General features: G+C 41.9%; 1 protein-coding gene and 1 pseudogene across 1 annotated transcript in view; both read left to right on the top strand.

Annotated features, from left to right (window-relative positions):
• The window catches only part of LOC143724323 (uncharacterized), a 37,671-nt pseudogene extending 26,740 nt beyond the window's left edge, over positions 1–10,931 (top strand).
• LOC143724299 (NACHT, LRR and PYD domains-containing protein 12-like) overlaps positions 1–26,441 on the top strand; it is a 575,203-nt gene that overhangs the window by 362,369 nt on the left and 186,393 nt on the right. The gene's annotated exons all lie outside the window — the stretch shown is intronic.

The raw sequence follows: 26,441 nt of genomic DNA, 5'->3' as shown, positions 1-26,441 counted from the left end.
TTGGAGGTCTCCAGGCTACAGCAACGATGCGATGTCATGTATATTTCTGCAATAGAAACGAATTAATAATTAGTAAAAAATATATTATTAAATAACTATTTAGTAGGTAGTGTTGTTTCTGTGATGTGGTGAGAAGGACGACCCAAAGGCGAAATGCAGCAAAACAGTCTTTAATAAACAGAAAATGCTGTCCAGAGGATTTAGTACTGAAAGTACAATCTTAAGTGTAACTAAGAGTCCTCCAACGGAGCAGGGATGACAGAAAGTAATATGGGTCCCCCTTACAGACAGCAGAACGATCTCGGTGGTAGACAACACTGAAGCGGTGCCGGCCAACCCAGGTACTCACAGAAGGTCAGGTATCACCAGACAATGTAGGACGGGTACTGGGCAGGAACTCTGTAACAAGCACAGCTTAGTCGCAAACACAGTGTGGCTGAACAAACTCCGCAGAGCACTGGATAGGACAGGACAAGACAGGAAAGATAGGTAAGAGCACAGAAATCTCATCCGCATTACTCACGAAATAATCTGGCAAAGAGACAGGGGAAAGCAGGGGTAAAAGAAGCAGAGATAATTAGAGAAAGAGAGAACAGGTGTGGAAAGGATGACATGCTAACGAGTAGAGAGTGGAGACAGCTGGGAGTGATGAGAGAGATGTGTGAGCGTAATGAATAAGAGAGAGATGCGTGCGTGCGTGATGAATGGTGTGGTCATCAGCGAGTGTACATGTATGTGTCCAGAAGGGGGAGACAGAGTAAAGGGAAAGAAAGCCAGGACCATGACAGTACCCCTCCCTCAACGAGCGCCTCCTGGCGCTCCCGAGGAAGGGGACTGACGAGACCGGAGGAAATCATCAATGAGCTAGGGGTCCAGAATGTCCCGAGCTGAAACCCAACTCCTCTCTTCAGGACCATACCCCTCCCAGTCCACTAAGTATTGATGCCCACGTACACTGGAGAGTAGCTAAGCGCGCAGAGACAGGAACAAACAGAAGACGCTCTGGACAGCCGAGCAGAACGGTGGTGCGAGTGAGAGCGCGCTTTACCAACTTCTCGACTCCCCAGACAGCCGCGCCCACTACACAGTCGGAGGGAATAATCTCCTCCTGTGCAGTGGTGGAAGTCTAGGAGTCGAAGAGGCGGGAAAGCGCGTCAGGCTTTACGTTCTTCGACCCGGGACGATAAGAGATGGTGAAATCGAAACGTGTGAAAAACAAAGCCCAGCGAGCTTGACGAGCGTTTAACCTCTTGGCAGAACGAATATACTAGAGGTTTTTGTGGTCCGTCCAAACCACAAAAGAAACCGGAGCTCCCTCTAACCACTGACGCCTTTCTCCCAATGCCAAGCGTATGGCGAGTAATTCACGGTTCCCAACGTCGTAGTTGCGTTCCACGGTCGAGAGGCGATGAGAAAAGAAGGCACAGGGATGTACCTTCTCATCTACTGACGAGCGCTGGGAAAGAACAGCCCCGACCCCCACCTCAGAAGCGTCGACCTCGACGATAAATTGCCTCGCGATGTCGGGAGTGAGCAGAATAGGGGCGGACATGAAAAGGGATTTAAGAAAATCGAAAGCGCGCTGAACAGAAACTGACCACACGAACTTAGACTTAACTGAAGTCAAGGCGGTGAGAAGAGCAGCCACCTGACTAAAGTTAAGAATAAAACGGCGATAAAAATTAGCGAAACCTTGAAACCGTTGAAGCGCGACACGAGAGTCAGGAACGGGCCAATCGATAACAGCTTGAACCTTAGTAGGATCCATACTGATCCCCTCCGCAGAAATCACAGAACCGAGAAACGTAACAGATGGGGCGCGAAAAGAGAACTTCTCGGCTTTAACAAAGAGTCGATCCTCCAGCAAGCGCTGGAGGACCCGACGAACGTGTTGGACGTGCACCTCGAGAGATGGTAAAAAAATTACAATGTCGTCGAGATAAACAAAGACAAAGATATTTAGCATGTCCCGAAGGACATCATTGACGAGGGTTTGAAACACGGCAGGAGCGTTGACCAGACCGAACGGTAGAACCCGGTATTCAAAGTGACCGAGGGGCGTGTTAAAGGCGGTCTTCCATTCGTCGCCGTCCTTAATGCGCACGAGATGGTATGCGTTAAGAAGGTCGAGATTAGTAAAAAACTTTGCTCCCTGCAGTAGTTCAAAAACTGACGACATCAGTGGCAAGGGATAACGATTCTTGAGAGTGATCTCGTTCAGCCCTCTGTAGCAGTGTTGGGGGTAACTTATTACAAGTAACTTGAGTTACGTAATCAGATTACTTTTTCAAGTAACTAGCAAAGTAACGCATTACTTTTTCAATTTACAACAAAATATCTGAGTTACTTTTTCAAATAAGTAACGCTAGTTACTTTTTCACATTTATTGACTGACAGCTCTCCTGTCCCCATGTTGAGAGAAATAAAGTGAGGTGTTGTGTGCATTTGCATTGAACATGCATTTACTCATCACACTTGCACAAAAACATTCAGTATTCCTCAAAATGAACAAAAACAGTCAAATGCAATCTCAGAATTTTGTGCAAAAGTTTTATAATTAACTATGTTAAATTACACAAATATACTTTATGTATTTAATCTCACTTTATTAACCAATGTCTTTGCTGCTGATCTACAATGATCTAATTCAACCATACTAATAGGCCAAAATGACTTTAGATTAGGTTTAGAAATAAGACTGGTGAACTTCCTTCTCCTGTATCCTAATGTTATTTAATCAAGAACAGCAGCAGCTGAAAGGTTTGTTTGAGCGGCGCCCTCTACTGTACAGTAGTAAATATGCATTTCCTTCAGCCTCAGGCTTATTCATTTAACTTTTGATGTAAAAGGGCCTTAACAATTGGGAAAAATAGATTGTTTTAGCTGTTATTAAAAAACAGACAAACAAGCCCATGCAGGTGAGAAAAAGTAATGCAAAAGTAATGTAACGCATTACTTTCCATAAAAAGTAACTAAGTAATGTACTTAGTTACTTTTTTGGGGAGTAACGCAATATTGTAATGCATTACTTTTAAAAGTAACTTTCCCCAACACTGCTCTGTAGTCAATGCCGGGACGCAAAGATCCATCCTTCTTTTTAACAAAAAAGAAAACCGCGCCGGCCGGTGACGAAGACGGTACAATGGTACCCGCATTTAGAGACTCGGGAAGGTAGTTCTCGAGTGCTTTGCGTTCGGGGGCTGACAAAGAATAAAGTCTACCCCGTGGAGGCATTGTACCCGGGAGGAGGTCGATGCCACAATCGTACGGTCGATGAGGAGGAAGAGAAGTGGCTCGGGAACGACTGAACACCCAGTGCAGGTCATGATACTCCGCCGGCACTCCTGACAAATCACCTGGTTCTTCCTGAGAAACAGAGACAGAGGAAACCGGAGGAATTGCAGAGGTTAAACACTCGACATGACAAGACAATTTCCAAGACAAAACAGAATTGTTAGCCCAATTGATTTGAGGATTATGTTGAACCAACCAGGCGTGACCTAAAACCACGGGACAATAAGGCGAACAAAAAAGAAAAAAAGAAATAGTCTCTCTGTTGTTCCCTGAGGCAGTAAGGGAGAGAGGGACGGTCTTCCTCTGAATCTTAGGAAGGGTACTACCATCTAGGGCAAAAAGGGGGGTGGAGTCTCTTAAGTCTATGAGGGGAATACCTTGCTCTTGAGCCCACGCCTCGTCAGCGAAATTCCCCTCTGCCCCGGAATCTATCAGGGCTGAGCTGGTGACAGAGTAGCCCGGCCAGTGGAGAGAAATAGGCAGAGTGGTACATGACCGCGATGGAGAGTCCCTGGAAGAAGCGCTCGCCAGTAGCCCTCCGTTTACTGGTGAGCCCTGGCTTTTACCGGGCACGTCTTGACAAAGTGACTAGGTGAAGCACAGTACATACAAAGGCGGTTGGTTACTCTCCGCTCCCGTTCCTTTGTGGAGATACGTAATCCTCTGAGCTGCATCACCTCAGGCTCCGGACCAGTAGGAGGCGAAGAAAGAGCAGCAGGTGGAGAAGAGAGCAGTGAAGACTCAAGACTGCGTGCCCAGCGGCGAAGGTCGAAGCGCTTCTCAATACGGATAGCCAGGTCGATTAGGGAGTCAAGACGAGTCGGCACCCCTCGAGCGAAGATCTCATCCTTAAGCTCGCAATTAAGCCCCTCCTGGAAGCGAGCCACCAAGGCCGGCTCATTTCAGCCACTAGTGGTAGCTAGAGTGCGAAACTCGATGGAGAAATCCGCAGCAGAGCGTCTACCTTGGCGAAGAGAGGAGAGTAAAAGAGACGCCTCTTCCCCATAAGCAGAGCGGTCGAAGACACGGATCATCTCGGCCTTGAACTGGGAAAAGTTAAACACACAGTCCGCCTCAGCCTCCCAGTTGGCTGCTCCCCATTCACGCGCTCGTCCAGCAAGGAGAGATATGACGAAGGCGACCCTGGCTCGATCCGAAGCATAAGTCGAGGGCTGGAGAGAGAAGACAACCTCGCACTGAGTCAAGAAGGCGCGACATTGAGTGGGCTCACCCGAAAAGCATGGGGGGTTGTTGACCCGCGGTTCCGCTGTTTCGCTGAAATCTTGAGAAGCGGGTGCTTGGTTACGCAGATGATGGAGCTGTGTGGAGAGGCTTGAAACCTGGGAGGTTAAGGACTCGACGGCGTGTCTCGCAGCAGCAAGCTCCTCTTCGTGCCGACCCAGCATAGCACCCTGGACCTCGACAGCAGACTGAAAGTGATTGCCGCTCGCTGGGTCCATCTTGGCCAGATTATTCTGTGATGTGGTGAGAAGGACGACCCAAAGGCGAAATGCAGCAAAACAGTCTTTAATAAACAGAAAATTCTGTCCAGAGGATTTAGTACTGAAAGTTCAATCTTAAGTGTAACTGAGAGTCCTCCAACGGAGCAGGGATGACAGAAAGTAATATGGGTCCCCCGTACAGACAGCAGAACGATCTCGGTGGTAGACAACACTGAAGCGGTGACGGCCAACCCAGGTACTCACAGAAGGTCAGGTATCACCAGACAATGTAGGACGGGTACTGGGCAGGAACTCTGTAACAAGCACAGCTTAGTCGCAAACACACTGTGGCTGAACAAACTCCGCAGAGCACTGGATAGGACAAGACAGGACAAGACAGGAAAGATAGGTAAGAGCACAGAAACCTCATCCGCATTACTCACGAAATAATCTGGCAAAGAGACAGGGGAAAGCAGGGGTAAAAGAAGCAGAGATAATTAGAGAAAGAGAGAACAGGTGTGGAAAGGATGACATGGTAACGAGTAGAGAGTGGAGACAGCTGGGAGTGATGAGAGAGATGTGTGAGCGTAATGAATGAGAGAGAGATGCGTGCGTTCGTGATGAATGGTGTGGTCATCAGCGAGTGTACATGTATGTGTCCAGAAGGGGGAGACAGAGTAAAGGGAACGAAAGCCAGGACCATGACAGTTTCTCCCAGTGTTTTGCTATTATGTTAAAAAAATCGAAATAATCTAAACATTTACCACTCCCCCTTTTTTTATACAGGGATCTAGGAACTTTAATCCGATACCATACACTGCAGAAAACATGAGTCACAAATTACATATGGATCAAAATGAGAAGATGGTAATGTTTGGGTTGACCCACGTAGCAGCTGTGGATGGATACTGGATAACCTGACAATATATCAAAATGTTTACAGGTAACTTCAAATTTTTGATCTTGGTTTTTATTTGGGGTACTTTAGTTGTGTAGTTCCAAATTAATTCCATACATCTGTGAGAAATGTGTGAATAATCCAAATCATAACACTAACCGCCAAGAGTATGAACACTTAGGCTACATGTTTTTGGGTGCAAGAGTGAACTTGGCTTGAACTTGAGGAGAAAGAGTCCAAAAATTAATTGGTTCTTTCAACTAGCATTACCTATTCACCATGTGTGTGTTTTCACAGAGGTGGCAAAGAAAAAACAATTGTATGAGAAAATAATCCATTAGATAAATTCCACCTTTAATTTTCGAGCATCAATTCACAAATAAAATAGGACTAAACATGAAATCTGAATTTTGTTACTGGATCTTTGGAATAAATGAAAAACTTTGAGATTTATACATGGTTTTGATTTATATAACAGTAATTGCATACATTTTAATGTAAAAATAAAATTGTATTGGTGGTGTTCTTAATAGTTTATGTAATGTTTATGTAACCTGGAAAATGTCGCCATTGCGTGTAACTGGAACATGAATTTACCTTTTTTTTAAATAGTGAGGACTTTGCCTCATTTCAGAACACTGCTATTAATACATTTGTGTCAAGCAAGAAAACATTATACTGTCGAGCTGAAGACACACTAACACAATAGCTGGCTAAACAGCATTTTTTACCTTCAGTGTTTTTAGCTATAAGCTGTACTTCTTGTTTCTTGCAGAAGTGCAGTGATCGAATATGGAATGTGGGACCAGGTCAGGGTGGATCATGGGAAGGAGTTTTATTTAACACTTTTTATTCAAGAGAAACTTGCACACCTCAGAAACAACAGAGAGAAGCAGCCATATTGCCAAACACCGTCAACAAATGTGAGTCTTAATTCATAAACATTGTAGGGCAACAGAAACTATAGTGTCCTTTTAACATAATCTATTAAGATGTTTTATTTTGTTAACTGCACTTAGTATTGTTGTGTCCAATACAGGGGCCTATACCATGAAGCCGGTTTAGGTGGCTTGCCAGATATGGGTAGTTGACAAATGGCCAAGAAATAGTACTTTTTTTGGAAAACATAACTTTTTAAGAAAAAAATACATACATTTATGGAGTATGAAAACTGCAGTTTCAGAAAATGGTAGTGGTCACTCATTTTGTCAATGACTTCACATATTTTTTTCACGTTTTCACTCAACAGTACTGTAAATGTGTCCTATGATGTGACATTTAAAAAGTACTCAGAAATTATATATATTAAATAACATAAAAAAAATACTTGAGAGAATTGTTCACATTATTAAAACATTTTTTTATTAAAGTGATATTTATTTTACATTAAAGTACTAATTAGAATAATTTTCACCATGAATAGATGAACTTGATAAACTTTTCCCTATGAATGTCAATAAAACTTTTTCGCCAATCTTACAAACCTGTTTCAAATTGTACCCATCTAAGAGGAGATATTATTGTAACTCCCCTAATGCCAAACTTGATTCTTTTTTTAAAAGACATTTTAAAATAAGTATATTTTTCTGTTGTTTTATGTTTGTCATACCATAGGACAAAACGTCACACCAAAGGACAAAATAGTCATTGCATAAAAAGAGTCAGAATTATAGTGTTTATTGTAACAATTATAAAGGAGGACATTTGTTTTTATTTTGCAGCAATATAATCTGTGCAAAACATATCACACCAAACGTAACTTTGATACTTATAGATACTTCAATAAGGAAACATTGATGCATATAATATCTTTGAGAAATTCAGTAAAATGCCATTTCAAAACAATACTGTGACATTGTCAAACTGCAAATTCCATCAGTTAAACAGTAACAGTGACATGAAAATAAAATCCCTAAAAACATTGCATAAGTTTAGTTTGTCTCTTCCTTCCTAGTGCTTTAATGTTGAATGTATCCAATTCCCCGAGAGCCTTCTTTTCATGATATCTGTTTGAAATAATGATAGAATATAGGTGAATGGATCAACAGAGAAATTAATGTAATGTATACTCAATTTTGAACTCATGACCTACTGTGTTTTCCCTACAAATGTAACCACTTGTCAATTTCTTATAAAACACAATATAGATTATTATTCTGTAATAACAAGCTTATTATGTAACTATTGTTGAACCTGAACCTCACACAGGTCTATTCTGATACTGAATAATAAGCAGTCATTCAGTCACTCAGCAACATATTTTTATATGTATATGATGTATATGGCAACATTTCAGTTTGATTTACTTTCTCTGTCGTTCTCTTAGGATCGCCTCCTTTCTCTGTGGATCCTTTTTAATTCGCTCCCTATAGAGAGCCGAAGTCCCTCCCCTCCGCTTCCGGCTCATTGGACCTTATTTCGGAAAAAATATGAATGGTAGTCAATGGCGAGAGACGACTTATCTTTTTATTCCGTCTGAACTGTGCACTGAATTACACATATGATGTTTGTCAATTTAAAAGATAATTATGAAAGTCAAGAAAGTCACAGTTTGTCATAAAACAGAAGAGTAACATTTAGTTTTATGTGAAAATCACTCAATGAGCTACATCTCTTGTCTCGCACTATGTACGTCACCAAGTTCGTGTGTGTGCAGTCTGGTACAAAACACACAGGCATGACGGCATAACGTTACGATTATAATGTTAGACTATAGAAGAAATGACAGACATTAGCTTCAGTAAAGTTAGCTTCATTCATTGAAAGGAAATATTTGTTGTCTCTCGCCATTGACTACCATACAATATTTTTTCAGAAATAAGGTCCCATGGTGCACCGGAAGAGTAGGAACTTAGGCCCTCTATACTGTCTGGTCCTCTCTTTTGCACTAATCTCACCCTCAGTTCTTTCTGTTCTAAAAAAAGTTAAGTAGCATTAATGTGTGACATTATAAGTAGTAGCACTGTATTTATGTACTTTATAGTTGTTTATAGTTGTTACATTATACATTATAGTTGTTTTAGTAACACTTCAGAACATTTTATGTAGTCTCCAAAAAACGGCAATAAACATTAAAATGTAAGTCATTATTGAATTTAAAATCATCAAAACTGGTCAAAAAAGAATGAAAAGTATGTTAACAAACTTTATCTATTTGTTTTAATAGCTTCTTAAGGAGGTCTTGTCCTATTGTGTGACATCTGTGTCCTATGGTGTGACAGGCCAAAGTGTCACACCAAAGGACATTTCCTGTCACACCAAAGGACATTTGAGCTTTTGTGGCACGTTAATAACCATGCTAATGCTAGCTGAACTGTCATTAGCAATTGGCATGATTCATTTGCATAATATTACATAGTCCTGCTGTTATAAACACAAATTTGAATTAAAAAATGAAATTTAGGACAAAAACACTTAACAACTTCAGTGGTCTGAAAACAGTTAAATATTTGAACAATTCTGAGAGAAATACTTACCATGTGCACTGCTCAGGGGCTTCATAGGGGTCTTCAGTCACATGACCTTGAATGGGGTCTTTCAACTAAATGTAGTTGTCAATGATATTGCCCAACTTAATATCAGGTTATTGAATAATACCAAAGGACAACTTTATAACATTCCTACACTAATAGAAATGTATATATAGGAAAAGTGATGTCCACTTAGTGAAATATACACTTGCACAATTATGCCAGGAGTGTCCATTAAGATTTTTAAATATTATTTTCTTTATTTATAAAAGTTAATATTTATGAAATAATTTTGTCTACCGTCACACCATAGGACGATTTTGAGATTTGGCTCAAAGTTGTAAAAAGATAACAAATAACTCTGGTATTAAAACAACACATTCATGTAAAACAAGAAAACGTTTAACCATTTACAGTATTACAGTATAAATAAAATATTTTTTATCTTCTGTGATGGTGAAAAAGCCACGTTACGTCAACTACCCATATGTTTCACTTTAGTTTCACTTTAGGCATCATGAAAGTGGTTTGGCTTTTAGCAGTGTTCATTGCCATAGTTGCTTGCGCTGATGTCACTCCTAAACTCAGGATCAAAGCCTGTGTTGACAGAGAAAGCTGATGAACAGTGTAATGGCACCAACAAAGCCTGGTTGGATTGTTTAGAATACTTTACTGACTCTGTAGATTAAGCAAAATTAACTAAACTTTATTCAAGTTATTTTAGCAGAATCAGAATGCTATATGTTCAATGGCTAATTTCTCTTAACACGCATACATTTTTACAATTTGAAATCAGGAAATCATTATAATGCATAAATTATGAGAAACATGAATGATTGGTTCTCCACAAATATAAGTTTCCAAGGAGGTTTGTTAGAGGGTGAGTGGGAAATGTACAGGAAAGCGACCTGCCAGGAACAGTATTGGACACCCCAAGAGGTGTATGAATATGAAGTATATAATTAAAAGTCTTTGAAACTATACAATTCTGCAAAAGTATGCACTAACTAACCAGATTACATCTCTGTAGAAACTGACTCGCCATGCTCCATACCATACTGAACCCCCTAGAAACTGTTGATGTCGATCTCTCTTAATGACTGTCTGTCTTTGCTATAAAACTTTCATAGTTTGTATCAACAAACTTAGCTGTCTTGTTTTTCTTTTCATTTATAAAACAGAATCACATTATTGAAAGAATATGGCCAGAAGTCAACAACAGAGTAAACTATCCGCTGAAAGGGGCACTCATCCAGTTAGTAGAGCAGGAGGAGATTGATATGCAGGATAACCTCACACAATACTGTGTGTCTACTCTGACAAGTGTCAAGTGGCTCAAATTGAGTTGTGCACTCCTGGAATGCACACAGTATTCCAGGTAAATCTGAAGCAGTTGCTCTTTCGTTAAACCCAGCCTCTTGACCTTGATCATTTGTTGACAGGATTTTTGTCTGCTGTGCTACTTCATAACAGGAAATGTAGGCTCCACCTGAAGCCCTAAATCTCAATTTCCTTGTAGGGAATGGAGTTCCTGATCATCTGGCCCATGGTGGATGCCCGAAGAAAGTCTCTCCTGATGTTCTGCCTGATGCAGTGGATGCCGCAAACTGTTATGACAGAGAAGTTGGTTTTTCATTGACACGGGAGTCATCCTTTGGCAGGAATCCTTGTTTACAGCTCGAAGACCAGGAAGCAGCTCAGAGGGAATTTTCCCTGCACTATCCAAACATTTGTTTGTTATTTGAAAGTGCTGTTAATTTCCAGCCTGACCATTTCAAACATGCCATTAGAAAGCTAATTGGCAATGTAAGAAGTCTAAGTTCCTAATTGTAACTATTACCTATTTGACCCATCTGCTAAGTGTATTGTTGCACCCCCAGTGAATAATTTGATATGTTAAGCATTTTGTTGACTTCTTAAATTACCCTTTTTTTGGGGAAATTGCCCTTTTGGGGGGGGGGGGGGGCTAAAAAGTGTGAAGGTGGTACAAATTCACATTTTATATATAGAGAGTGATATTCCTTTTGGGTAGACCATGTATATTCGGAAGAGAGGGACATTTGAAACAGAAAGATGATCTTCGATTGTAGACATTTTAAAGGACGTGGTTCTCTAATCTGAAGATATCAAATAAAGATTACTTTTCATTTTCATTTCACCACCTCCATTCATTATTGAATTGCTTGCGGACCTTTTATGACTAAAACTGAACTTTGATTGTTATTTAATATTTGCTCAAAATCAGTTAGGTTTAAATGTGTGGAGTGATCAGAGGGACAGTTGAAACGCATCGACTGAACCCACAGTAGATTAATGTATCAGATGCTGTCAAATCACACACGTCAATGCACTGATGGAGGTTATAACTGCATATGACACCACTAATAACTGAAGAAGAGTAAATGTGTATGTTGCATACTTACTAAGTGAATGTTGTTATTTTTATTATTTTTTACTGCTGTACAGATTAACTGGTTTTAATTGTTCAATATTTTGGCAAAAAGTGTTAACATTGTGATGAACGGGTCGGATACAATTGCAAGTAAAAGTTGTTTATTCCAGTTGGTCAGATTAAACACAGAAACACAGGTCGGGGACAAACACTTATATGTACTGTGACACAGGGACGTCGATGGGCAACCCGGAGATTCGTGGTGATGAAATCGGTGTGCTCAGGAACCAGGAACAATAAACAATCCAGACTGGGAAACAACGACGAAGATCCACGAAGACTGGAACACGCGAGGAGAAGCAGAGAGCCACACAGGAACAGGACACGACACCGGGGAAGCCACAACGATCTGACAACATGAGACGGAGATTACTGAACATATAAAAGAACTGGTAATGACTTGCAGCTGGTGCAAACAATCAAACGGGAATTGATAACCACGCTCACACAAACACACATACACACACACAACATACCAGAATGAGACAGTGGATTCATAAACCGTGACAGTACCCCCTCCCCTAGGAACGCCTCCTGGCGTTCCCAGCCGAACCTACCTGCCGATTGTAATCATCGATAAGGGAGTGATCCAGAATGTCTCTAGCAGGTACCCAACTCCTCTCCTCCGGACCGTAACCCTCCCAGTCCACCAAGTACTGAAATCCGCGTCCCCTCCCTCTGGCGTCCAGAATACGGTGTACCGAATAAGTGGGTTCCCCATCTAGGAGTCGCGGCGGGGGGGGAACCGGGACTGGCGGATTAATAGGAGACTAAAACAAGGCTTTGATCTTTGACACATGAAAGGCGGGACAAATTCTCCTGTACGCCGGAGGAAGTTTGAGTCGGACTGCCACCGGACTAATGATCTTGGTGACAGGGAACGGGCCAATAAATTTGGGAGCTAACTTATTGGAAACGGAGCGGAGCGGAATGTTCTTGGTAGAAAGCCACACCTTTTGACCCACGACGTATACGGGAGGCTTTGACCGGTGGCGATCGGCCTTGCCCTTCATGCGCCTCCCCGCTTGGAGCAGAGTCTCACGGGCTCTGGTCCAAGTGCGATGGCACCTCTGGACGAATGCGTGAGCGGAGGGAACCGCGACCTCGGATTCCAGACTCAGAAAAATTGGTGGCTGGTAACCTAAACTACACTTAAACGGAGAGAGACCCGTTGATGACACTGGTAACGAATTATGAGCGTACTCAACCATAGAAAGTTGTTGGCTCCAGGATGAAGGATTCTTGGCTACCATACATCGTAACATTCTCTCCAAATCCTGGTTGGCTCTCTCGGATTGACCATTGTTCTGGGGATGATAACCCGAAGATAGACTGACCGTAGCTCCCAATAACCTACAAAACTCTCGCCAAAATCTTGACACAAATTGAGAACCCCTGTCAGAAACCACGTCCTTCGGGAGGCCATGTAACCGAAAGACGTGATCAATGACCGTGACCGCTGTCTCCTTGGCTGAAGGTAATTTGGGCAAGGGAATGAAATGTGCCGCCTTCGAGAACTGGTCCACAACGGTCAAAACAACCGTTATGCCCTTAGAGGGTGGGAGGGAGGTAATAAAATCTAGTGCGATGTGGGACCAGGGTCTCTAAGGGACAGACAGCGGTCGGAGCAACCCATCAGGAGATCGGTTAGACGTCTGGCTACTGGCGCAAACCGAGCAAGCCAACACAAAATCGTGAATATCACGACCCATTAACGGCCACCAGAATCGTTGCTTTATCAAACCGTTGGTACGACTGACTCCTGGATGACATGCCACGTTGGAGCAATGACCCCATCGAATGACGTCGGACCGGAACCCTTCCGGAACCAACAAACGACCCAATGGGCATCCGGGCGGAGGCGTTACCCCTTCTAAGGCTGTCTTGACCTTCGATTCGACCTCCCATGTGAGTGTGGAGATAACTACTTTCTCCGGTAAAATGCACTCGGGAGTAACCGGGCGTGCGGATGGATCAAAAATACGAGATAAAGCATCGGGTTTGATGTTCTTGGAACCCGGGCGGTACGAGAGAACAAAATCAAAACGTCCGAAAAAAAGTGCCCATCGAGCCTGCCTGGAGTTGAGTCTTTTAGCAGTTCTAATATATTCAAGGGTCTTATGATCGGTCCAAACAATAAAGGGTATACCTGAATCCTCTAGCCAATGTCGCCACTCCTCCAACGCCAGTTTGACCGCCAACAACTCTCTGTTACCAATGTCATAATTACGTTCGGCAGGTGACAAGCGATGGGAAAAAAACGCGCAGGGATGCATCTTGTCGTCTGAGGACGCGCGCTGGGAAAGAACTGCTCCTACCCCCACCTCTGACGCGTCGACCTCCACCACGAACTGACGTGTGGAATCAGGGGTAACAAGAATGGGGCCCGAAATAAACCGACTCTTGAGGTTGACGAATACAGCTTCCGCCGTATCGGACCACCTGAACGCAGTTCTGGGGAGGTCAAGACAGTCAGAGGCGCGGCTAGTCGGCTGAAATTGCGAATGAATCACCTATAGAAATTGGCGAACCCCAGAAACCGCTGTAGGGCCTTACGAGAATCTGGACTTGGCCAATCCATCACCGCCTTAACCTTGTCAGGATCCATGTGCATTCCCTCAGAAGAGATGATGTACCCTAGGAAGGAAACAGACTGTGCATTAGGGCTGCAACAACTAATCGATAAAATCGATTATAATCGATTATGAAAATCGTTGTCAACGAATGTCATTATCGATTAGTTGGTCTGCTTACGTCACGGGGAGCGTTTACTGGTACGCACACACACGCAAGGTCTCTCTCCCTCAGGCACTCTGCCGAGCGCGCGCGCTACACGGTTTGGAGCAGTCTCTTCTGACTCGCATGAGCGCTCTTGCTTGCGCGCTCTAGATTTCAGGAGTTTGAACTAATTCGCGGGCATCAGGGAGCCGCAATCAATATGCGGGAGACTCCCGGGACTTCCGGGATCTTGGGATGTCTGTATTTTGTCTCGAGCATCAGGTTGCGCAATCAGTTCGCTCGCAACGTAAGTGATGGATTAAAATAGCGCTACCGCAGAAATAGGTTAAATTAAAACGGTCTTTACAAAGCGAAGCACTAAATATAAAGGCAGTTAATAACAGCAGCAGTAAAATATTGTTTTTTAGTCACTGTACTCAGTGGTTTTCAGCGAATGCTTGTGCACTAATGCATAATTTCTCCTGTCCTTTACTCAAGCCTGTTAGCTTGCTGGGTAACGTTACCTCCATTCCGTTCTCTCTTTATAGCATTTGTCTACTAAGTTTTAATTGTTTTTCAAACGCGATCTACTGCGGCTCTACGTTCACACAATTGTTTTCAGTCTTTCTATATTTATTTAATCAATTTATCCTTATATTATTCTTTTATATATTATATATAATATATTCTTTATCCTTATATTCCTTATATATAATTAATTTTAAATAAAAATTAAATGAATTATATATTTTAGATGTTTTTAGTTTGTTTTTAGTTCAGATATTCACATCTGAACAACATGTCTGTGTAAATTTGTTTTAACAAAAATTGTGTTAAAACATAATATGTTGGATATCATTTTTTTAACAATAATCATGTTTGTCAACTTGCCATCAGCAATTATCATTAAAAACAATGCAAATATTGATATTAGTAAACTCAATGTGTGGCTTTTGCACTTTTTAAAGTACACTTTTACACATAAATACCCTGATTTACGGTTTTATTTAGTTATAATAAAAAAAAATCTAATTTAATTTCTATCCGATTAATCGATTAATCGAAAAAATAATCGTCCGATTAATCGATTATCAAAATAATCGTTAGTTGCAGCCCTACTGTGCATGAAAATCGCATTTCTCCGCCTTGACAAAAAGCCAATTCTCTAACAACCTCTGAAGCACTCGCCTGACATGTTGAACGTGTTCCTGGAGAGACAAAGAAAAAATCAATATGTCATCCAGGTAAACATATATGAACTGATCGACCATGTCTCTCAACACGTCATTGACGAGTGCTTGGAAAACCGCTGGGGAGTTGGAAAGGCCGAAAGGCATAACCAAGTATTCAAAATGGCCCCTGGGGGTATTAAACATGGTTTTCCATTCATCCCCCTTCCTGATGCAGACCAAGGTCCATAAGTTACGTACGTAAGTCCAATTTTGTGAAAATGGATGTCCCTGCAACCTCTCGAAAGCTGAAGACATCAACGGCAAAGGATAAGTATTCTTTACCGTGATGTTGTTCAACTTTCGGTAATCAATACAAGGTCGCAGAGAACCATCCTTCTTCCCAACAAAAAAGAACCCCGCCCCCGCAGGAGAAGAGGAAGGTCGGATGAACCCAGAGTCTAAAGAATCAGAAATATATTTCTCCATGGCCTCCCTCTCAGGAACAGAAAGAGAGTAAAGTTTGCCTTTAGACGGAGACTTACTTGGCAGTAAATCTATAGCACAGTCATAGGGACGATGCGGAGGAAGAGAAGCAGCATGAGACTTACTGAACACCTCCTTCAGGTCGAGGTACTCTGCGGGCACGTTTGACAAATCCACTGCCTCCTTCTGAAACACAGAACTAGACATAGACGAACAAGCAGACACCAAACATGACTCATGACAGTGGTTACTCCAGGAGGAAATGAAATTGTTCTGCCAGTCGACACGGGGGTTATGTTTGGTGAGCCACAGGTGCCCCAAAACTACCGGTGCTAGTGGTGAGTCCATGAGAAGAAAGGAAATATTTTCAGTGTGATTGCCCGATGTGATGAGTGTAAGAGGTTCAGTGGAGTGAGAAAATCTGGAAAGTTCCTGTCCATTGAGTGCGTTGACATATATCTTGTGCATGAGAGAAGTGATGGGAATCTTGAGTTTGACAGCGAGACTGAAATCCATGAAATTACCCTCTGCTCCCGAGTCCAGTAATGCTTGAGTGGCGTGTGTGGAGGTTGCCCATCTCAGTCTTACCGGGAGGAGGGTCGATGATGGTGATGAGGACTTCTCAGGCAGAGATCCCACCCGATAGTAGCCTCATACTTACTATCGGACTTGGTCTTTTACCGGGCAAGAGTAGAGAAAGTGGCCAGCCTTACCACAGTACAGGCAGAGTCCCTGGGATCTCCACCTTTCCCTCTCCTCCCGGGAAAGCCGAGCTCTCCCCACCTGCATGGGCTCATGGCCGAAAGCTGGGCTGACCGCATTCCCGTCACCGGTCCGTGCATCCTCCGGATATGGCTGGAATCGACTGGAACGCACCCGCTGACTCACGCGGTTAAGGCGTGAATCGACCCTCATCGCCAGTTCCACCAGTTCATTGAGAGATTTAGGAAGGTCCAAGATGTATATCTCTTTCTGAACGCGGTCAGGCAGCCCATGCAGGAACATGTCCCACTGCGCCTCCTCGTTCCAATGACACTCTGCGGCCAGGGTGCGGAACTGGATTGAGTAATCTGACACAGAGCCATCACCTTGGCGTAGATCCGCGAGTAATCTGGCCGCCTCCTTACCCGCTACCGCTCGATCGAATACTCTTCTGATCTCTGTGGAGAGTGCCTGGAACGAGGAGCAACAGTTGTCTTGATTCTCCCACACTGCCGTTCCCCAGAGCGCTGCTTTTCCTGACAGTAAAGTCAGCACAAATGCCACCTTGGACTGTTCACTGTAAAAAGTCCGTGGCTGCAATGTGAAATGCATGGAACATCTCGTGAGAAAAGCTCTACAGTACTCAGGCTCACCTGAATACCCCTCAGGCGTGGGCAGACGAGGCTCAGGTCGATTCTCTGGCTGCGATGGTGGGGGGGGCACGAGCGGTGTGGGCGGCGCAGTGGGAGCACATAGAAGTTGTAGCTGTTGGGTGAGCTCGGACACCTGTGTCACGAGTGCTTGAACCACGCGACCTGTGTTCACGATCTCTTCTCCTTGTTGATCCATTCTTGTCACGCTGTGTGTGATGAATTCGCTCAAACGTGCCGTACTTGCTGCATCCATGCCTGGTCAGATCGTTCTGTGATGAACGGGTTGGATACAATTGCAAGTAAAAGTTGTTTATTCCAGTTGGTCAGATTAAACACAGAAACACAGGTCGGGGACAAACACTTAGATGTACTGTGACACAGGGACGTCGATGGGCAACCCGGAGACTCGTGGTGATGAAATCGGTGGCTCAGGAACCAGGAACAAAAACTCACAGGAACAGGACACGACACCGAGGAAGCCACAACGATCTGACAACATGAGACGGAGATTACTGAACATATAAAGGAACTGGTAATGACTTGCAGCTGGTGCAAACAATCAAACGGGAATTGATAACCACGCCCACACAGACACACATACACACACACAACATACCAGAATGAGACAGTGGATTCATAAACCGTGACAAACATTTAACAATCTACCCCTATTAGTTGCAACTGATACGAGGGAATCATGTTCCTTCAAGGAACCCATCCACCATCCACCCCCAACTTCGACTGGCGGCCAGTGTTTCACTTATCGTCGACAGCAACATTAAACTAAATAACATCTTCTAAGTGTTAACTCTTCTTCTAACACTAAAATCTGTGACAATGGCATACTTTTTATTTAAAGACAACAAAAGAGTTTCTTTGAGGCTGGAAGATGTGCGCGCCGAACGGATTGGAAGGATTTTCCAGGTGTCTAATTAGATAATAAAGTTAGTTGAATTGAAGTGGCATTAAGTCGTTAATGCTGTCAACAGTTAACCCTTTTGCATCAATTAAAAAAAAGTTACACATAGGTCCATAGTGGTCAAAAATGTAAATGTTAAAAAACTCATCAAAATTTGAAGCTTGGGAGCAAAAACTTAAGTTTGGTCTCATTTTAAAGAAGACCCTTGGAAGATTGTTGCTGAAGTAAAAACAAATTGTAAACAGTAAACCCCCCAAAAAAGTTATATAGGTTTAAGTTCATGAAAATGATTTATGAACATTATTTTATATAAAATGTATATTTTATGAAACATATGTTGAACTCTAAAACGGCTAGAAAATCAAACCCATACATCTAAACAAGTTGTGTTCCAAATTAGAGGTTGATATCTCAAAAAATTTGCTTTACGTAAGATTTTGTTTGGGCACAGTAACACATTTTCCCCATTAGATGCCAGCAAAACTCCACTGGTTATTTGCAGTTGAGTTTCTCTCTCTCAAGTATTACAAGCACACACACATTTTATTTTCATACCACACATACCAACCAAACTCACAATTATCGTTGCATAATTTATCCAATTGGCTCTATAATATACGTAAGCCATGAACCGCAATGTAAGTCGTAATGTTTCTACTTTATTCTCGTATTTTTTTTTTTTACGATGCGAAAAGCTAGAGATTAAAGTCGAAAGATTCCCAGAATAAAGTCGAAAGATTTCTAGACTAAAGTCTAAGTGTTTACGGAGAAGAGAGAGAAAGTAGCCTACGGTTACTGTTAAGTGTTCTCGGCCCAGATGGCTTTGCCTGTAGACGAGCAGGAAAACACGTAGACTTTGCCACATAAAGTTTGGACCAGGATTGTGGTACTGTAGGCTACCGACTCCGGTGGAGTCTGTGTGCCGTCTATAGGCAACACCATAATGCATGTTGGTAGATTAGCACCTGTAGAGTTTCCTTTAGTTGAAAGCCCAGATAAAAGTAAAAAGCTACTATTAAAGGAAATGGGGGTGAAATAGAAAAATTCCAATATTAATATATCCAATAAATTTCCCACAGACACACGGCACGGGGCAAAACCAGCATGGGGCAAAAGACAAACAGTATTGACAAATACTTCAGCTAGAATTATTTACATGTATTTAACAATGTCTAAGTTACTACTTGTTCAAAACAATCACTTCAGCAAAGTTTGTACTATTTTCGGTTTAGTTTGATAAATAAAATAATTCATTTTCGTTCAAAAAATAAACTGTCATTAAAATATGATCATTTTAAAAGTAAACATTCTGAAAGCATTGAAGAAGAGCCCATAATAATTTGATATAGATTCACAGAAGTAACAAATAAATATATTTTATTATTATGATTAATATCCTATTTTTAAATATGATGGTTTCATTCATATGGAGAATTAAAAATTAAAAACCGAAATTGATGTATTTTAATCTAACCATATCATGTCAACAAATGGAAAAGACAGGTGGCTGTTTATTATCATGTTCATTATTGTGCTTTTTACATAAATACCATATCTTTTATATATTCCTCCTTTATCAAATTTTTTTTTTTTTTTGCTTTATTACCTTGAACAAAAGTGAAAATCATTAAAGACCATGAATCATGAACAAAAATTTGAAAACATTAAATATTGTTTTCTGATTTTGTGCATGACATGTGTGGGGCTCTGTATTTATTTTTGTTATTTTATTTTATTAAAGATAGTTTAATAGATACATTGTCTGTACTTCAGTGGCCATTTTTTTGCATATTATTGAAAATCAGGGTGTGATGTGTGACAAATCACCGTGTTAGGCTACCATTTATTTATTAAGTTAATTAGAATTGTAGTTATTCAACATAAATAGTTTTGAAAAACAGTCTAGGAAAAAATCACTAGACGTAAAAGGTATATTTCAGTTATCACTTTTTTTGTGTTTCAGGTTGGTACAGACAGTCTGTATTTCACAGACTCTGCAAATGTGACTCTTTTTCCTATGGAAAATGGAGATTTTGCAGCTTGGATCTAACTGACAGAGGGCATTATGAGGTTCATGGCGGTGAACTTCAAGGGCAAGTAACAGCTTTGAGTCAGCGTAGTTTCTCATTTTCTCAAAGGCCTTCAAGTTCACCAGTGGCAAACTTCACACAGCCACCTAGAGCTAGTACCGCAAGATCATTTCAAAGGTAACCCCTTAAAATCTTACTGCTTTATAATATCAATATTTGAAGTCATAAAAATATAAACATTTTAAGCTTATTGTTCTATACTCATTCTTCTGGATTTAAGTTGCACTTTTTGTACAATACAGAAATGTGTTTCTTTTATAGATCCATACACATCTCTGAAATACAAGATGGCTGCTTGGTCTCTAGTCGAGTAGTGGTGGTGCGTTTGACAGAGTCTGAGGCGAATGTGCCCAGCATTCAGGAGAAAGTGAAGTTGGTTCTGGGCAATGATGAATCTTACGTCCTTACCAACACCCAAGGAAATTAAATCTTGGACTCAGAGGGCACAACTGGTAAATACAATCCTATGTTTGTTAATATGGAGTTTTGCACAAAGAATATTTTTCCTTATTTTCAAAAAACAAATAAATGAATTGAAGATAAAATCTGAAACTTGAAGAAATAATAAAGGGGCAATATTTACACTTAAACTGTGTCTCAAAAATGTACTAGTCAATCAGAACCCATCTTTGTTATCCTTTCTAACATGTGACAAAAACACTGAGGGAAAAATGAAAAAGCATGATTTAAAACTTTAGCAGCTCATTTGTAATTCTGAGAAACAAATGCAGACAGATATTTTCAGTATCAAATGCCATGTTTATAAAGACCAAGTTTTTAGCCTTTGATTTTTATTTATTTTTTTAGATTCAGATTCAGTTTCAGACTTTTTCTTTTTTTTTTTAAGTTTTATTTTTCTGTCTGGAAAAGCCACAATAGGTATTACTGGCAAAGACTTGTTGCTGTACCGTTTACTGGATATCTGCCTTTGTTGTTGTTTTAGGATCATCTTATTGGAGGCCGAACTCCAGAAAGTCCATGCGGTGGAAAAGGCTGCGTTTAGACAGTGGCAGCACAGTAGGAGTCTGAGCTATTGCAGTGCAATATAATACATTTCCTGCAAATGACAAATTACCCTTTTTTCAAAAAAAAAAAAAAAAAAATTATAAGTAAGGAGGGATAAGTGAAAACTATTTATTTGTTAACCTTTTTTTAATAGTCGCAGAGATGCTGAAAAATCTTTCCTTCAGAACCGTAAATCACAAATCGAGGAGCTGTTGGAGTCCTCTCATGGTGAGGAAAATGTGTCCAGATTCAGGAGATTGTTTCCATTACAGCACAAAAGGGCAAACCTAGCAACAATTTTAAAGGAAACATTCATGTGTTTAATCTGCAGAGGCACACACACACACACACACACACACACACACACACACACACACACACACACACACACACACACACACACACACACACACACACACACACACACACACACACACACACACACACACACACACACACACACACACACACAAAACTGTCCTAACCAAAACGCAGTAAACTAGAAGGAACACATCTGGTGTAAAACAGTAGATATTGCTCGGCTGAAATCATGTTCAGTCTATTCACTGATATCAGCTGCGAGTGTGTGGCCCCTATAGACCGGGTTTTTGCAGTAACTGCCAAATGTTGTATCATTTTTAGCCATGATATCAGCTATAATTGATGTGATTTGACTTATTATTTCCCCAAACATAATCATGTTTATTTGGCACCAGCTGCAGTTAATGTTGACTTTTTTTCTTTTTTCTTTATCAAGCTATCATTGAAGAACCTGTGTTCACCTCGTGCTGCAGGAGTGTGTGTGTGTGTGTGTGTGTGTGTGTGTGTGTGTGTGTGTGTGTGTGTGTGTGTGTGTGTGTGTGTGTGTGTGTGTGTGTGTGTGTGTGTGTGTGTGTGTGTGTGTGTGTGTGTGTGTGTGTGTGTGTGTGTGTGTCTGAAGATATTGTTATCACAGAGGTTGCAGGCTTATCCAATGTGCTTGAAGTCACTAAAAGTTATGTGTAAAAAACAGTATTCATTTTTTTCCTCCACTTCCTGCAGTAATATTTGTTCAGTTAGTTCAAGCAGGGTATGTGATAAAGACATCTTCAAAAGTTGTGTTTGCATGTGTTGTGAGAACAGAATAAAGTTTTTGCAGATTCCATTTTCCATTGTACTGACTGACCTACAAATCTGCATGCAAACACACAACTTTGCACATTCATTTATAGATTTAACACCCAGTCCTGACCCTGGAGCATCATGTTCTGCAGAGTTCAGCTCCAACCAGTTCCTACACACTTCCCTGAACATCTCTAGATATTCTGAAGACCATTTGTTTAACTAGCCTAGCAAAACTTTGCAGGACATTTGCGCTGACATTAGCTTGTTACATTAATTTAATGTGGTTTATCAATAGCTAGTACATCTTAAAATATAGAGCTCATGACAAATAATAGTTCCAGATGGACAAACAATAAATGCAAAAACCAGTGTGAATAACAATATCTTAAAAGAAACTAGAAGGTGGCAAACTTTGAAGTAGGGTTCAAGTTTTAATTAGTTGTACAGTTTGAAGTGTTCAGCTTATTCTCATACACAGATATGGCCTATTTATGAATGAAATTCATGCTTTTATTTGTCATTTAAACTGATGTAAACAGGAAAAGAGAGTAGAAAAGACTTATTATCCTGTCGCCCCCTCTAGTGGACAGCATTAAGTATTACGGCCTTCTTTGCTCAGATAACGCAAAGGATTTTTTTTTTCGGAAGGTCAGTCTGACCAGTCCGAAAAGATTTAAGCGAGTCAGACCAGTCTGAAGGTTTGAGCCGAGTTTGGTGAAGCATTAAAGTTCTAGGTGAGTCAATTTCTCATAATATTAATAATGTTTAAATATAGCCTATGGTTTTCTCAAGGCAACATAATAAAGAAAACTCAGAGAAACATCGACCAATTCAATATGTAATAAAAATTTATTCGTTTCATAATAAAACTAATAACATTTTAAAGGTATGCCGTCTTCAACCGGCATGATTCTAATTAATCCCAAACCCTGCTAATTTTGTCAGTATTAGTGTACGTTCACTGATTCTTGCTTCTCTCTTTTCTGTCTTTCTTTTCATGTGAACTGAGTAAGCTACACATGATTACATTCATAAAAAGAATCTTTATTTCTATTCAATTTTTGCCCTGTGATGTAAATAAAATAAGAGAGTGGTAAATGTTACGGACATTTTATTGATTTTTATTTCCTCTTCCCTTTTATCCCAAGAGACGGAACTATTTGCACTGTATTTATCAATGGGAAATACATCATGCTAAAATAATCTTAAATATAGGTCCGTGTGGGTCGCCTGCAAGTCGCAGCAGCACGAATTACATGACCAGCAACATATTTCTGCTTCAAATATAGTGCGCAGTTAACAGTGAGTGCGGTTTCAGACATTATTTTATTAAAGTGCATTTGACAGTGCCACACTCGTACTGTGTCTTATTCTGCCTTACAGAAAGAAAAGCTCGTACCAGAGCCCGTCTACGGAAAGCCTGGCCACTCCCTATTAAGCCCTATAGGCTATATGCACACTCTCTTCCGCATTCCAAGTCAGCCAGCTACTTCACATCCGGTGTCGCGGCGCACGTAGTGTCAATAGCAACTATGGCGTTTTTCACTCTGTCGCTTCAAGATGTCCCTAGGGTTACGGTCAACGACGTCAGTCGAATTATATAAACATTGTGTCATACATCGACAACCAAGAAGGAGAAGGGCTTCAAGTTGTACGTTTCGAGCTACATCCACAATTTTGAAGGTAAGATCTGGACGTGTTCTGTGTTTACATGCCCTTAGCATGCATGCTATCTAGTGCTAGCACAGCAGGTGTAACGTAGGCTATGTGTCTGTGTCGGTCTGTCTACTATTATGCGTCAATCACATCCAATTTTCCTTAACGCCTTTGTCAATGTCAGTTTCAAACAAGGATTCAAGGACAGGAGAGGTAACCATTAGGGCTGAGTGCTACAGATCAATGAGGAAAAGCCAAAAGCCTCACAGCTTGAGCGTAAGGAAAAGTTATCCTGCAGGTTCAGCGCAGACTGGTTCATGGTTGATGAGACCGGTTATGTTCGGCAGATCAAGTTTATGTAAATAATTGGATCTTATCCTGCTAAAGGTTATTTTAAAGACATATTTAATTTACCATACCATAAATAATACTGGTGTGTTGGAATATTTATCGATATTTAAATATGTACGCTAAGCACTGGGATTCACAGAAACAGAGTTCTGTTTTGTCACTGCATTGACACACGTTCTGTGTCCACTGTTGAGGATTAGTCAAGTGAGATAAATACTAATATAAATAATATTGTGGCTACAATTTTAGCTCATACAAATTTAGTAGTTATTTAAAAAAAAAAAAAAATCCCACGTCATCTTTATATGTCGATGGTTCATATTTGTTTGTTTTGTCAAACATTCTCACTGTACTCAAGTATTCTCCTTTTTAAAAACTGCACTTTTATTCTATTGTAACAGATTTGTGTATTTTCAGATTGTGCTTAGGGATGCCCGTCCTGTGCAGCTACGGAGCTGCCAGTGTACCTGTGTGGCGGACCAGCTTTGTGTAATCATGTGTCAGAACTGTTGTACCAGACTGAACATTATTGCCAGCTAAGCATCACCTCTGTTCCCCCAACAAACAGCTGCACAGAGACTGAACAGAAGTGGCATAAGCCAAGAACGTCCTGGTTGCGTATGCAACCCACCGTTCCCTGAAGGAGGGAACGGAGGACGTAGTCGACGGTCGACTGAATGGTATCACGCCAGGGAGCCTATTGTCTTCGAGTATTATTGAACGAGCCAATACACATTGGCGTGCGAGATCTGCATCTCACACTCCGCCCCGCAGCGCGGGTATAAATACGGAAGTAGATGCACGCACCATTTGCTTTTCGCTGAGGAGCCGAGCGTAACTCGGAGTCAGCGGTGGTCCAGCGGTAGTGGCAAGGGGACTACGTCCTCCGTTCCCTCCTTCAGGGAACGGTGGGTTGCATACGCAACCAGGACGTTCCCTTTCAGTCGATAACGTCAGACGTAGTCGACGGTCGACTGAATGGGATCACCCTTTGAACACGCCACTAACGCTGCCACCTTCCAGTGCCTAGACAAAAGCCTTCTGATCCTCCCGACGTTTTAGCGGAAAAGGACAGGGCTTAGGCCAGGAAGTCGCTGCTGTTCCACAAGACCCACTCAGTTAGACTTGGTAACACTGGGAAAGCGTGCCCAACATCGGAAAGTAGGGACGTTGCGGAAGCCCAACCAACCCCGAAAAAAGGGGGGGGGGGAATACGCATATGAACTGGGCGGAGGACCGGGCAGTATAACATATGGAATATCACTGGGGTGGCTCCAGCCTAGAGAGGGGGGAGACAACACCGATTTACAGTGACGGCAGGACTCTGCCAAGGGAAAGACACGGGCTCACCTTGGGGAGCCGTATCGTGGAAGAATACACATATGGGGTCGCCGTAGGGACCGCAACATATGGACCCAGCCTAACACGGGTTCCACACTGCATACGAGTGGTAGGCATAACACCGGACGTTCCGCCACGTCCGACGTTGGAGGGGTGCGGAGGAGCTCAACAGGTTCCGGATAAGGGAATTCAACTGGAACAAAAATGGCGCACGTATCCGGTCCGTAGGAGGGGAATGGCGCAGCAAGCCGACACTGAACCGGGGCTCACGGTGTTACTGGCTTCTATGAGAAGAGAGCACACGGGAAGCAACCGGTTCGACAAGTAGGCTATAGAATCTAGCAAACGTATTAGGTGTCGCCCAGCCCGCAGCTCTACAGACATCTTTCAGCGAGGCACCCTGCGCCAACGCCCAAGAAGTGGCAACACTCCTTGTGGAGTGAGCTCGTAGTCCTGGGGGACAGGGTTCACCTTGGGACTCATACGCCAAGATGATGGCATCCACTATCCAGTGGGCCAACCTCTGCTTGGAGACAGCCTTTCCCTTCCGCTGATCTCCGTAACAGATGAAGAGCTGCTCTGAGGTCCTAAAGCTTTGCGTTCTGTCCACGTATAAGCGCAGAGCGCGAACGGGGCAGAGAAAAGCCAGGGCTGGGTCTGCCTCCTCCGGGGGCAGCGCTTGCAGGTTCAC

This window comes from Siphateles boraxobius, unplaced genomic scaffold, assembly GCF_051911475.1.
Source record: "Siphateles boraxobius isolate OS27281-9 unplaced genomic scaffold, OSU_SipBor_1 72, whole genome shotgun sequence".
Lineage (NCBI taxonomy): Eukaryota > Metazoa > Chordata > Actinopteri > Cypriniformes > Leuciscidae > Siphateles > Siphateles boraxobius.
The sequence above is the reverse complement of the archived record's forward strand: the minus strand, read 5'-3'. Positions and strand labels throughout refer to the sequence as shown.